Source organism: Tamandua tetradactyla, chromosome 15 (genome assembly GCF_023851605.1).
Source record: "Tamandua tetradactyla isolate mTamTet1 chromosome 15, mTamTet1.pri, whole genome shotgun sequence".
Classification (NCBI taxonomy): Eukaryota; Metazoa; Chordata; class Mammalia; order Pilosa; family Myrmecophagidae; genus Tamandua; species Tamandua tetradactyla.
In genome coordinates, this window is record NC_135341.1 from 48,035,970 (window position 1) to 48,049,450 (window position 13,481).

Here is a 13,481-nt window from a genome sequence, read left to right on the forward strand (position 1 = left end):
GGTCATTTAAGTTATGATGCAGCACTGGTTTTACCTATGCTGTGACTGGCCCCCACCCATACCCTGTTTTCCATCCTGCCATTTCTGGAAAGCTTGGTCTTGAAGATTCTGCTTCGCAAATGCCATTTGGGAGTCTCCTTTGCACTCCCCACCCCCACCCCCACCCTCTTACTGTTTAACACCCTCCATTCCCCTTGCTCTTGAAAGGTCCAGTTTTAACACTTTAATCTCTTTCCCCACGTATACTCTTAGCACCTCAAAATCAAGAACCCCATTTTTTTAAACATTTTTTATTGTGAAATATAACATTTATGCAGAAAAGTGATAAATTTCAAAGTACAGTTTAACAAGTAGTTATAGAACAAATTTCAAAGTATGATATGGGTTATCTGTGGGATGATTATTCGTATGCAATTGTGGGAAACACCACAATTTTAGGTATTTCCTTCTAACTGTTCTGATACACTAGAAACTAAAAATAAATATTAATAAAATGTTTCAGTAGACATAATCATTTGTTAAACCCTATCTTCTCTGTTACAACACTCATTTGATCTCTCTCCCAATCTCCAGGGATATTTACGCAATGACCATTCTAACTTCTTCATGTTAAAAAGAGGTGTCGACATTATGGGTTAGGGGTATGCAACTGGCATAGGAACAATCTGGAGATTTTAATTTATGAAAAATAAACTTAGTGAGTAAAACTTTATAGAGGGTCAGATAGAGCCGCGGGGATTCTTTAGGAAAGAACCTCGTTTCTTACATCTTGCACCCCGACTCCCCACCCCCGACTTGTTGCAGAGCTGCGAAGTTGGATGCCCAGCAAGCTTCCGAAGAAGACTCAGGCAGAAACTAAGCCTGGGGTCACTCGAGAACCGCCCGCTGTTCCCAAACTAGGAGCGACGCATCTTCTGGAATTCCAACCTCCCGCCCCCCACGGGAAGGGCTCGCTAGTGCCCGACTGCCGGCCGAGTAGTCCTCGCAGCCCTAGCTGCAGCTCGACCACACGCCCCTGCCACCGCCATCCGTCCCGGATCGACCCTAATCGGAAGAAGGAAGCTGGCTCTGAGCGGCTCCCGCCTCCCTCCCCCAAGGCCCCGCCCACTGCCGGTTGCGCTCCAAAGCCCCTTCCCGCCCTCCCTCCCCGTTAGGTTTCTTAAGAAAAAGTGTTGTTGAGAATTCCCAGAAGGTTACGGATGTGAAGTCACTGGCGTGAGGTCACCGGGCCTAGTTCCAGGAATCAGAAACTTGTGGGGGAGGAAGGAAAGTGCAGAAAATGAGGGAGCAAGTGGTGTCGTGGGTGCTATTGGTAGGGCCGGGCTGGCTCCGCTGGGACTCAGGCTCTTCTCCAACCCAAGCTTGCCGGTTCTCAGCCCAGGAGACGGTTCCCAAGGAAAAGATGTCTCACTTCATTCCACAGCACAGAAATGTCAATTAACCACAGAGTCACCTATCTGTATTAACCAAGATTAAAAAGTCTGCTGCTACATGGTGTTGATACAGGTGGGGAAATAAGTATATTTATTCACTCTCCTGGGGAGAGAGAACTGGCTGGTCCTGCCAATATGGAGAACAACTTGCTAATGTGACCAGAATTGTAAATTAACATACCCTTTGACCTAACACTAGTGCAAGGCATATTACAGACACTGGGGATACAGCAATGAACATAACAGTCCAAAGCCCTGATTAGTGCAGCTTATGGGGGTGGGGAGTAAACAAATAAAATGCATTCAGCAGTGATAAGAGCGATGAAGGAAAATGAAGCAGAGCAAGGAGTTTAGAAAATGTTGGGGGTTTTGCTACTTAGACTGGGTGGTTAGAAAAAGCCACTCTGACAAGTTGACACTTGAGCACAGAGCAGCATGAAGTGAGAGAACTTCAGCTATTTGCCAGGCAGAGGCCATCACAAGTACAAAGGCCCTGAAGCAGGATTTTACTTGATGTGTGAGGAGCCGTGGCGAGTCCAGTGTAGCTGAAGCAGAAGGGGCAAGAGCTGGACAGCAAAAGAGAGTCTAGCACAGTTGGGGTGGCAGGAGTGAGGAGACCATGCAGGACTTTGTAGGCTCTTGCAGGGGCTTTGGCTTTTGCAGTGAAATGGGAAGCCATTGGAGGGTTTGCAGCAAAGAATTGACATGGGTTTTGGGGTTTTAAAAGATCACTCTTGCTGCTGTGTGGAGACAGACTACAGAGGGACAAAGGTGGAATCAGGGAGCCAGAAAGGAGGCTGTCACAGAAATCCAGGTGAGAGACAATGGTGGCGTGGACCAGGATGGTAGGAGATGTAGAGCAGTGATCTGCTTCTGGGTAGATTTTGACAGGAGAAGTGATAGGATTTGCTGATAGTCCAGATGTGGGTGTGAGAGCAAGAGGAGCCAAGAATGAGATGAGAGGTTGATACCTGTGTATGGACTTATCATTTGTCAGGATAGGGAAGACTCTGGAAAGTGCAAGTATTTTTTAGGGGATGGGGTTAGGAATCAGTAATCTGAGCTTCTTACCTGGGTCAGGAGTTCAGGGGTGTTAGAAATATGAGCGTAGTATAGAAGCTGTAGCAGAGAGAGTCCCAGAGGGAAATAGCTGGCACACTCAAATTCGGAAATTTGAAGAACGTTTAATAAAGGAACTCAACAAAAGTGTAGCAGGGTATAGAGAACTACGAGGACAGTGCAGGACCCTTGGGCTAGTAACCACCCATAATTCTGCAGGACTGAGAAGAGGGAGTTACTGGAACTAGGGACAGAGAGATCCATGGATAGGGATGCCTGACACGAGCTGAGGCCTTTGGTGGAGGAATGCATTCAGCCCATGGCAACCCTACGGGGTGAGCATTCACCCTGACCTCCCTCCTCTCCTTCCTTCCAACCTCCTGTCTCCCTTCCCCAGAAGTAGCCCATACATGTCAGTCCCAGGCACACAGCAGGGAGGAGAAGAATGGAGGGTGGGTCTGGAGCAGCAAGTGGAAGATTCTCATTAAGCACAGGGGTCATCAGGTGAAGATGGTCTGCAAAGCCAAAAGGCTGGAGAAGAGTTCACTTAGGGAGCAAGCATAGATAGAAGAGAAGACAGAGGCTACTGCCCCAGGCCCTCAAATATTTAGAAATTGGGAGATGTAATAGAACCAGGGAAAGATCCTCCAAAGGAGCAGTGGTGAGACAAGAGAACAAAGAGAGAGTTGTTTCCACAGCCAAGTGAAGCAAGTGTGTATAGTAGGAGAGAAGGAGGGAGGGCTGTGATAAATACTCCAGATGGGTCAAATAGGATAAGGAATATGTGTGTATGTGTGTGCCTGCATGTGAATAGTAGAATAGTTCTGGAAAGAGACAGAAAGAAAACTATCGATAGTGCCTCTAGTAAAGAGACCTAGGGATAAGCAGAAGGAAGGAGACTGAACTTTTCATTTTCTTCCATTTTGGATGTTTGCAACCATGTACATGCATTAAATTTTATCAAAAGAAAAAAAAGGCTATCTCTATTATCTAAAGAGATAATTTTATAAGAACAGATCTAGTTTTCTGCAATGGACTGGAAGATGGAGTAACCCTGGGACTTGAGGAAGAAAATTAACAGAGTCTGGGATGGGCCAGGCCAAGAAGAGAGGCGCTAGAAAGATCTCTTCCCTGTATCAGTCTTGCCAATGGTTTTAGTAGCAGTGACTTCTGAAGTCCAGTTTAAATTATTGTCCTGCTATATGCTGTAATCCCCCTCAATCACTTACCCCTCCCAACCCTACCCAACCCAAGATTTTAAGAAAGCTTAATCACATATTGGTATTTTTAAAATCAGTCTTACATATCATGCTTTAATTATTTTCAATCTTGTATATCAAAAATCCCTTCCGTGGATGAAATCAGACAAGTCTGAATCTTGTCATCTTAGAAAAGAGAGATTCTTCATAATTCTCTCTCTCTGTTGTCCAAGTTTGTGCCTACAGACTATTGTGCCTACAAGCTATTTCTTTCCCTACAGAGCACAGATCCTTTGGATGGGAAGCATTTTTTTTTTTTCCGGTGAAGAACCAGTTCCAAATCTGTGGAAATTATTTCAAGATTGTGCACTGATTTTTATCTCAAATTCTTATCATGGATCGCAAGGTTGAGGACCCAGTTACGGCGGAACCAGCCTTTTTCTGGAGGCCTCTCTGAGACAGTCCCAGAAGCCTTAGGTCAACTTCAGGAAGCGTGTCACCAACAGATAAAGGGATAAGGGAGAGGGTGGGGTAATAGCTGGTATATTCTGGAAACCTGTGTCCCCTGCTTTCCTGGAACTGTTTCTTTGGGCTGGCAGGTAGGACTCCCCATATAATAGGCTTGAGACTTTTCTGACACAGGGGATTCCCCAAAGGGAAAGACCAGAAAGGGGAAGGTAGTCACCAGCCGTCCTTCTCTCCTAGGGCCTGACTGATATGCTAAGGTCAGTTCTGGACTCTACTTCCCTCTCTATCTCCTACTCCCCAAATAATTAGATTTTTAAATATATCCTATGACTGACTAGAACAGCTTGACATGTAGTAGCTACTCAGTAAATAAATGTAGGATGAATGAATGCCTTAAATGGCATTCCACAGTTCAAACTGTGTTTCAGGGGAGATTCCCCTGACCAGCCCCCCATCACAAACACTATCTGTCATTTCCTCAGAACTCTTCCAGCTCTGTTTTTGGCCCATACACATGGGTCCTAGAGTTAGGAGCCTCCACTCATGGTGAGTGAAAGCTTGAAGAGCTGATTGTGTGCTTCTCTTCACAGTATCACTTTCAGCGATCAGTAGCTTGAAATCAGCCATAGGGGGGGAATTTACACTGTAGAGATTGGCCAACAGAAAAATCATGGCTTTTTTTTTCCCCAGAGAACTAAGTTGTTAAACATTTATCAGCATACCACTGCCCCTATTCCAGTCTTATTTCTGCCACTTACAAGTTGCGTGTTTCAGACAAGTCATTTTACTGTTCTGAGCTTCAGTTTCCTTATCTGTAAGATGGAGATCCAAAATATCTACCTAATAGGATTGTTTGCAGGATTAAATGTGATTATAATCCAATAAAGTGCTTAGCATAATGTTTGGCTCCTTGTAAATACTCAATACACTTTGGTACCATTCCAGATATCCAATGCTGCATAACAAACCTCCCCCAGAACTTAGTGACTTAATACAACAATAACATTGATTTTACTCATGAATCTGTAGTTAGGCCAGAACTTGTTGAAAACAGCCCCCAGGGTAGCTGGAGGAGCAGGAAGACTAGAGATTGGAATCATCTGAAGCCGTGTTCACTCATGTATCGGGCCATTGATGCTGGTTGTTAACCTGCAACCTTGTTGGGGCTGTTGACCAGAACACCTATGCATGGCTTCTCTGAGTGGCCTGGGCTTCCTCAGGTGTATGGTGGCTGGGTTCCAAGCATGAGTGTCCCAAGAAAGAACAGGCAGTCGCTGTATCACCTTTTCTAACCCCATCTTGAAAATCAGTGTCACTACTGCATTCTAGTTATTAGAAGCAAGTCACTAAATAAGGCTGACCCATATTTTAAAGGGAGGGGAATTTGACTTCCCCTTTTGATGAAGAGAATGTGAAAGAATTTGTGGACATGTTTTAAAACCATCACAGCTATTATTATGATCGTGGCTTTTCTTACACCTTAGCTTCTAGTAAGTGATTTATCCCATTCCCTATCTTTGAATTCCCTGAAGGAGGACAGGGATTCATTGGATTCATTAGGCTCCATCTCCTATCACCACTCCTTCAGGGAAGCAGGGGCTCTGCCCACTGTGGAGTTCACTAAATGTTACAGAAGTGAACTTGTTGCAAAAGCTGGTCCTGGACGTCTGTGCTCCAGTTCCCTTGTATATCCTCCCAGTTGGTGCACAGAAGCTGAGGTTCAAGAGCTGAACAGGACACAGCCAGGGCAGATGCCTTGATCAGCAGTCATGAATCTGACAGGCCCTACTCATCCTGGGATAGTGGGTGGCATGAGAGTAAGTTTCCTGGTGTAAACAAACTCCTCATATTGTGCTCTGAGGTTAGGGTGGCAAGATAACTTGCTGAGAGTCAGAACATGGGTTCATGATATAGCTTCTCTCTTGGCCTCAGTGTCCCAGTCTGGACATAAGAAAAGTTCTGTGGACTGGACATATGAAATAGATCATATTGTTTAGGAAGCAGAGTTAGAAACCAATTTCTTCTTCTAAAAATGGTTGACAAAATTAGAAGGTGAATTAGAAAAGACTCACCAGAGGGAGGTTGCCTGCTTTTCTTTCATGTGACAATCCATTTAATGGGTTGAGACCCATAGAGCTGGGGTCTGATTCAGAAGAGAAGCATAAATGGGAGTATATGGCATCTTCAGATAAGAATTCTTTGGAAAAGACCCAGAAAAAAACTTCATTTTTCTGGTGGGGGTCAGGGAGAGGGTGCAGTGCTATGTAAGAGCTGGAAGCACAAGCTGGGAGAGGTTCATGGGGATGAGGAGGTGAGAAATGCCCAGGTTCACCCCTCAACTGACCAGAGGCTCCATCCAACCTTAACTGCCCTTTCTCTTATTCTCTTCCTGCCCCAGGCTGAGGCCAGCAGGTTCCTGTCCTCTCTCAGTGGACCTTCCAGATAAGTCTATGAGGGACTGAGACCCCTGGGTGCCAGGCCTGGGTGGGGGAGTTCAGCTCGAACCTCCAAGAAGGCCTGTGGTTGTTCCATCACAGGGAACCTGAAGACCCACTGGGTCTGCTCTGACTGTGGGATGACCTTGGACATATCCAGCTCCTCACCCTGAGCTTCAGTCTTCCCATTTGCAAGATGAGTGGAGTGGGCTAGAGAAGCTTCTCCTAAAGTGTGGCTTATGAACCTCATGGTCAGGTGGCATATTTCAGAGAAAAACCGGCTGGAACTAATTTGTCTCAGAAGCAGACACTGAGACAGAGATTTGGGTATAAATGTTTCACTTGGAAGAAAGGAAAATAGCCTGGGAAGGGAAGGAAGCCTACACAGAGGCTCATCAGCAGATGAGCAGGTTGCTGCTATGGGCAACTGCAACTCAATCCCTGGACACTTGTGTGGAACATGCCTCAGAGTGTCTCACACAAGTCCATCCCAGGTTAAAGGCTGCTTCCAGCAACATTAACTTCCCAACACTTCCAGCCTGCCCTGTGTGCCAGTTGAACATGATCCCATGACCAGAGAAATCCTCCAGGCTAAGAGGCACGTGTGCTTGCAGTGAGAAGCAGTGAGCACATGTGAGAAGTGAGGATGCCAAGGGAATATGAGTGGGTATGGTCAGGGTCAGCTGCACAGACCAGCAATTTTGTTCACGTGTATTTCATAATATGAAATCAATTATAATTTCCATAGAAATCCCATTACCTTATAATAATTACCATGGTCTGGTAGGGTGCCAGTTCAACTCAACTCACACTTAGTAAAGAGAACGCTATTCACTGCAATTCAATTTGGTCAAATATTTTCATACCAGTTTCACTGTTATTTTTTATATAGTTATATTTTCATTTTATTGTCACTATATATGGCTTTATGGCCCCAAATCATAAAAAGGATCAGTGGTTCATTAAAGTATAAAAGTAGGATTGAAAATAGTAATAAGAACACTGCAATGTATAATGTGATCATATAAACGAGAGCAGATGAGTACATAGAATGAAATGAATTTACACAAGCAGGGAAAAAGTGTGAATCAGAAAGACAGGTGTAGGAGCAAACATCTAAAAATGGGATTTTGTTAGTCTGGTAGTGCATTTCTACTAGTCCCACAAGCAGCGTCTATTACGAAACGTTGCAAATAGTGGCACAAAGCCCACTGAGGCTTTTGCATCATTTTCATAGCAAGCCCTGAAAAGCATTTGGAAAACCAGTCAAGCTTTTCTAGAATATGGATAAAATAATAACTTCCAGTAGGAAACTGATGAACTTTGTCACTAAAGACAGAGGAAAGGTCAAAACCAGAGAAGCATCCTTAAAGTTGTGCTACTTATTGTGAAAACCAACACAATTCACACTATGGCTTGTAAATTAAGTCAGAGGTTACTGAGGAATATCATGCTTACAGAAAAAACGGAGCACACTGACAAAACACTTTTACTTCATCAAACAACACTATTGGAAGTCATGTAAAATCAATGACACAGTGTGAAAGAGCAATTGCTGTCATGAGTGAGTGCCAGCGGACAATTGGCCTTATTGTTGAATAAACCACTTGTGGCAAGCCTTGTTAGCTGTCCATCCAAAATTCATTCCATCCTTTCTTTCTTGCTAACAGGTCCCTGATTCTGATCCATGTGCCCAGACAGGCAATTAGTTACAAGTAATGTAAATTTATTTTAGTTTCCACTCTCCCAGCTGCCCTCACAGCTGTAGGAGACCATGAGACCCCACTCTGGCCAATGAAATATAAGTGAAGTCTGCTGAAGATACTTTATGAAAATTTTTGTTTTCTTAATAAAATGGGTATGCATGCTGGTGCTCTCCCTCCCCCTTCCTAACTTGACCATAGTCAGGATCCTAGTGCTGGGCAGCCATCTCGCCAATACGAAGCCACCAGCACAAGGTATTGGTTGAGAGAATTCTAGAGACACCAGCACTGACAATATTGAGCCACTGAATGAATGTCAGTGGCTGCTTATATCCTGATTTCCTATCATAGTATAGAAGTAAACACTTTGAAGTTTAAAGCCATTGTAAGATGGGTTTTCTATTACTGGTAGCTGAAAACATTCCTAATTGGTGCAGCACTGATATGTGGAGTCAGCTCTCCACAAATTTTCAGAAAACATAGGAGGGAAATGTGCTTGATGACTTTTTGTTCTGTATATCACTGAATTCCTATGCAAGATTAGAGGAATGAGCTTCCTCTGTCTTCCAGCTGGGTTAAGCCATGGGGAGGCCCAGCAGGAGATGAAAGGAGTAGAGAGTGTGAGCTCAGGGCACTTAGCCCCCTGGTTCCTGCCAGTGAGTCACACAGGGTTGGATCTCTCACACTCTTTCTCCTTGAGGCCTATTGTTGGTAAAAGCTCTGCTCCTGCTCACCTAGTGTTACTGCGCCATGCTTTGGGGGCCCCCTATATCCACACATTTGTACAAAGTCCTTATGTAAAAAAATCTTCCTAAAGTTTTCCTATTTTGATGCTGATTGATCAACCAGCATCAGTTCGCAGATTTATAAAAATGCACACACAAAAAACTTGCATCTGAACACTAACCATACACCACTGTATTCACAAAGACCAGCTGTCAGGCAACAATCTGGCTCCTGATCTCGATATGTGTAGAAACAAATAGCTAGAAGAGTGAATGTCTTCAATTCATGGCCTCTGCCTATTTCTTTGCAGACTACTGTACAAAGGAATGGACAGCAAGTAAAAGACCCTGTTGAAAATTCATGATGGCTGTTGAGGCAAAGATATTTACATAAGGTTCTGAAATAAGAGATGAGCTAGCACATTCCTCTGTGGTACTGACAGTTCTTCGATGCAGGTGCCAAACTTTAGCAGCTTCTTAGGGGCACATCCAGTATCTTGATTACCCAAACCTTTGACATTTTTCATGCTGAGGATAAGACATCAAGATGTTGGACACTGAACTGCAGTGCCAAGGCTCAGCTTCAAAAATCTGACTTTTCCCCTACATTTGAAGGTTCTCTTCTCTTAGCAAAGAAATAAATCAATATAAAGGCAATCACAAGAAAAATTAAAAACAGACTATAAACCTTTGAATCAGACAAAAACACAAGCACATGTGCACACACACATATCAAAGAAAATGAAAAAAATACACATAGTAAAACACAGAAAATGGAGGAAGCATCAAAATAGAAAACACAGCATAGGGTGACAGAAAAAGGTTAATATATCAGTTATATCAAGAAATGTAAATGAAATAAGCCCATTTTTTTAATAGAAAAAAGATTCTCCTGTTGGATCATAAAACAATGTCCTGTTGTATGCTGTACAATATTGTAAAGATGCATTTTTACCAAAACAACTAAGAAAGTTTAAAGATAAAATATAAACCAAGATTTATCAGGAAATACAGAGCTGAGGCTGCAGTGTTACTTTCAGCCAAAGTTAAGTGCAAAATAAAAATGTTAAATGAGACAAAAGGGAGTTAAGAGAGAGAAAACCATCCACAATTAGAATCTAGTTTTCAGAACTCTCTATGCATCAAACAGCTTATCTTTAAAATCAAGAATAAGATAAGAGTTAAGAATAGAAAAAAATGAGTTCCTCCTCATAATGCAGGTTCAATAACGTTAGAAAATGTCTAACACAATTCATCGTATTATTAGATCAAAGGAGAACTATATAACATCTCAAAAGCTGCCCAAGAGACATTTTGACAAAAATCTCACATCCATTCCAGCTTAAAACAAAAAAAAAAAAAAGAAGGAAAAGAAAAGCCAAGGGGTGCACGGGTAGTTCAGTGGTTAGAATGTCAGCCTTTCATGTGGAAGACCCGGGTTCAATTCTTGGACCATGCACCACCACCACCACCCCAAAAAAAGAAAAGCCAGTATCATGCTTAAGAGTAAAAAAGGAAATAGTTCCCATCAGAGTTAAGAACAAGGTAAAAGTAGCCACCATCATCAATATCATTTGTCATTCAATATCACTGAATGAATTTATCATTCAACTGGCAGTTCAAACCAATGCAACTGGACAAGAAAAATAATCGAAAGATGTAAGTATTGGAAAGCAGAAACAAAATTATGTGCAGATGATATGACTGAAAAATAAGCAGCTATTAGAGAGACATTAGATAATTCAGAATGATTACAGTTTCCAGTTGATACGGAAAAAAAAATCAATAGTCCTTGTGCTGATTTGAAACTACTGTGTACCCCAGAAAAGCCATGTCCTTAAATCCTCATTCAATATTGCTGGGTGGTATCTTTTTTACTGTTTCCATGTCTCCGCCCATTCAAGGTGGGATGTTTATTAGAACCCTTTAAGAGGGAATCATTTTGGAAAAAGCTTTGGAGCAATGAGAGCCACCTGAATAGACAGACCCCTGGGGAAGCCACTGAAGATCTGGAAGGCTAGCAGATCTCACCATGTGCCCTTACAGCTGAGAGAGAAACCCTGAGCTTCATGGACCTTTCCTGAGTGAAAGTAACCTCTTGTTGGTGCCTTAATTTGGACATTTTCACAACCTTAGAACTGTAAACCTGCACCTTAATAAATTCCCTTTTAAAAGCCATTCATTTCTGGTATTGCATTCCAGCAGTTTACAAACTACAACAGCCTTCCTTTATGTTAAGAATACATAATTTGTCAGAAAATATAATAGAAAGAAATTCTAGTACCAATAGCAACCAAAAAGATAAAATATTTAGAAACATATTTAAAAACGATATAGGAAATAATTGTGGTGTGCTTTGAAATTTATTGCTTTTTTGCATATATGTTATTTTTTACAAAAAAGAAAAAGAAGTCAATTGTGATGATGAATGCACACAGCTATATAATGATACTGGGAACCACTGATTGTACACTTTGGATAATTAACATAGTATGTGAATATACATCAATAAAAGTTAATTAAAATAAAAAAGATATAGGGGTTTTACAAAGATAATATTAACAATATGCAGAGAGATGAATATTCTATACTGTACTTTTGGATAGAAAGACTCAATATTAAAAAGACGTCAGTGCTTTCTCAACTCATCTATTAATTCAATGTGATTTCAATTAAAATGTCAATATGATTTTTTGTTTGTTTGGAAGGTGGAGCACTTGTCCAAAAATAATACAAAATTCAAATAGAAAAGTAAATATTAAGAGCTAGGAAAGCCCTGAAAAAGAAAAGCAGTAAGATGGCACTAAACTTATCAGATGTAAAATATATTATGAAATTATAATAAGTAAAACAATTTGCTTCCCAAGCATGAAAAAGACAACTCAGTGAACCAGAATAGGAAACCTGAAACAGACCCCAATTCATATGAGAATTTGATATATATATCAATTATATATATATCAATATACACACATACACACACACACACACACACATACATATATTTTTTTGGGGGGTACATAGTCCAGGAATTGAATCCGGTCTCCCACATGAAAGGCGAGCATTCTACCACTGACCCACCCAAGCACCCTTTGATTTATATTTAATATGACATTTTCGATCAGTAGGCAAAGGTGGTAGGAAAATTAGCTAACTATTCTGGAGGGAAAAAATTAATGTGAATCCTATTCCACTCCTTCAATCAAAATAAAGTCCAGATGGACAAAGGACTTATATATTAAAAATAAAAATGATAAAAAAATTATCATACAGTAAAATCAACTTTTTAAATGGTGAAAAATAAAATAAAATGATAAAATTCTAAAGAATAGGTGAATTTATTTATGATATTATGTTAGAGGACACATTATATAAAACCCAGGATCCTAAAGTAGATATTCAAGAACTGCAACTATATAAAAATTAAAAACTTAATGGCAAAACATAGCATAAATTAAGTTAAAAGGCAAATTGGGAATAAGGACAACACACATGATAGGGCTAAAACAAACCCAATATGAAACGAGAATATAAACCAGCAGTTTACAGAGAAATACAAATGGCTTATAAAAGTTTTAACTTCATTCACAGAGAAATGCCAATTAAAACAGTAAAATACCTTCAGTTTCTATCAGATTGGAAGAGATCAATAAATCTGGCAATACCCAGGGCCGGGGGGATATTGGGAAACAGGCACCCTCAGACAGTGTTGGTTGGGAGTGAAATTGGTGCAACTTTGGGGAGGGCAATTTGGCAATATCTGTGAAATTCCTTTGACCCAGAACTTAACCGCCAGGCATTTTAATCCACAGATCCACATTCAGAAGTCTTCCAATTTAGATAAAGAAGAATGTTCAAGAAATGTGCTTTCAAGACAACCCCACACCCCCACTCCCCGCCCCTTTCCTGGTTTTTGCTTTCCAGTGCAAACCAGTGCTTTCCTGGTTTTTGCTTTTCAGTGGGTTTCAAACTGTGATGGGCATCAGAATCAATGGGAGGGCTTGTTAAAACAGCTTGCTATGCCCCAGCATCAGCTTCCGATTCCCTGAGTCTGAGGTAGACCCAAGAACATGCATTTCTAACAAGTTCTCAGGTGACACTAAAGCTGATGGAGGTGGGGGAGGTTGTACACATACCTTGAGAACCTTTGCCTTAGCCATTAAGGGGATTGGGGTGGGGAGAGGGATGGAAGTGGGGAGAGGTGAGTTTCTTTGGGGAGTGGGAGATAAAAACCGGTGGAGAGGAGCAGGATTCTCCCAAGCATTAGGGAAAGGAGGAGGTGACTGGGGTGGGGGTTGTCCAGAGAGGAACGGTTGACCCTCCTAAGGAGACAGGGCCTCAGACCCTCCTCCCCACCCCCCTCAGTGAATCCATACAGGCTTGGAGTAAGGGCATATTAACGGTGGGCAGACACTGTGGTTTGGCTATTACAAATAAAGCGGCTATAAACATCTTTTAA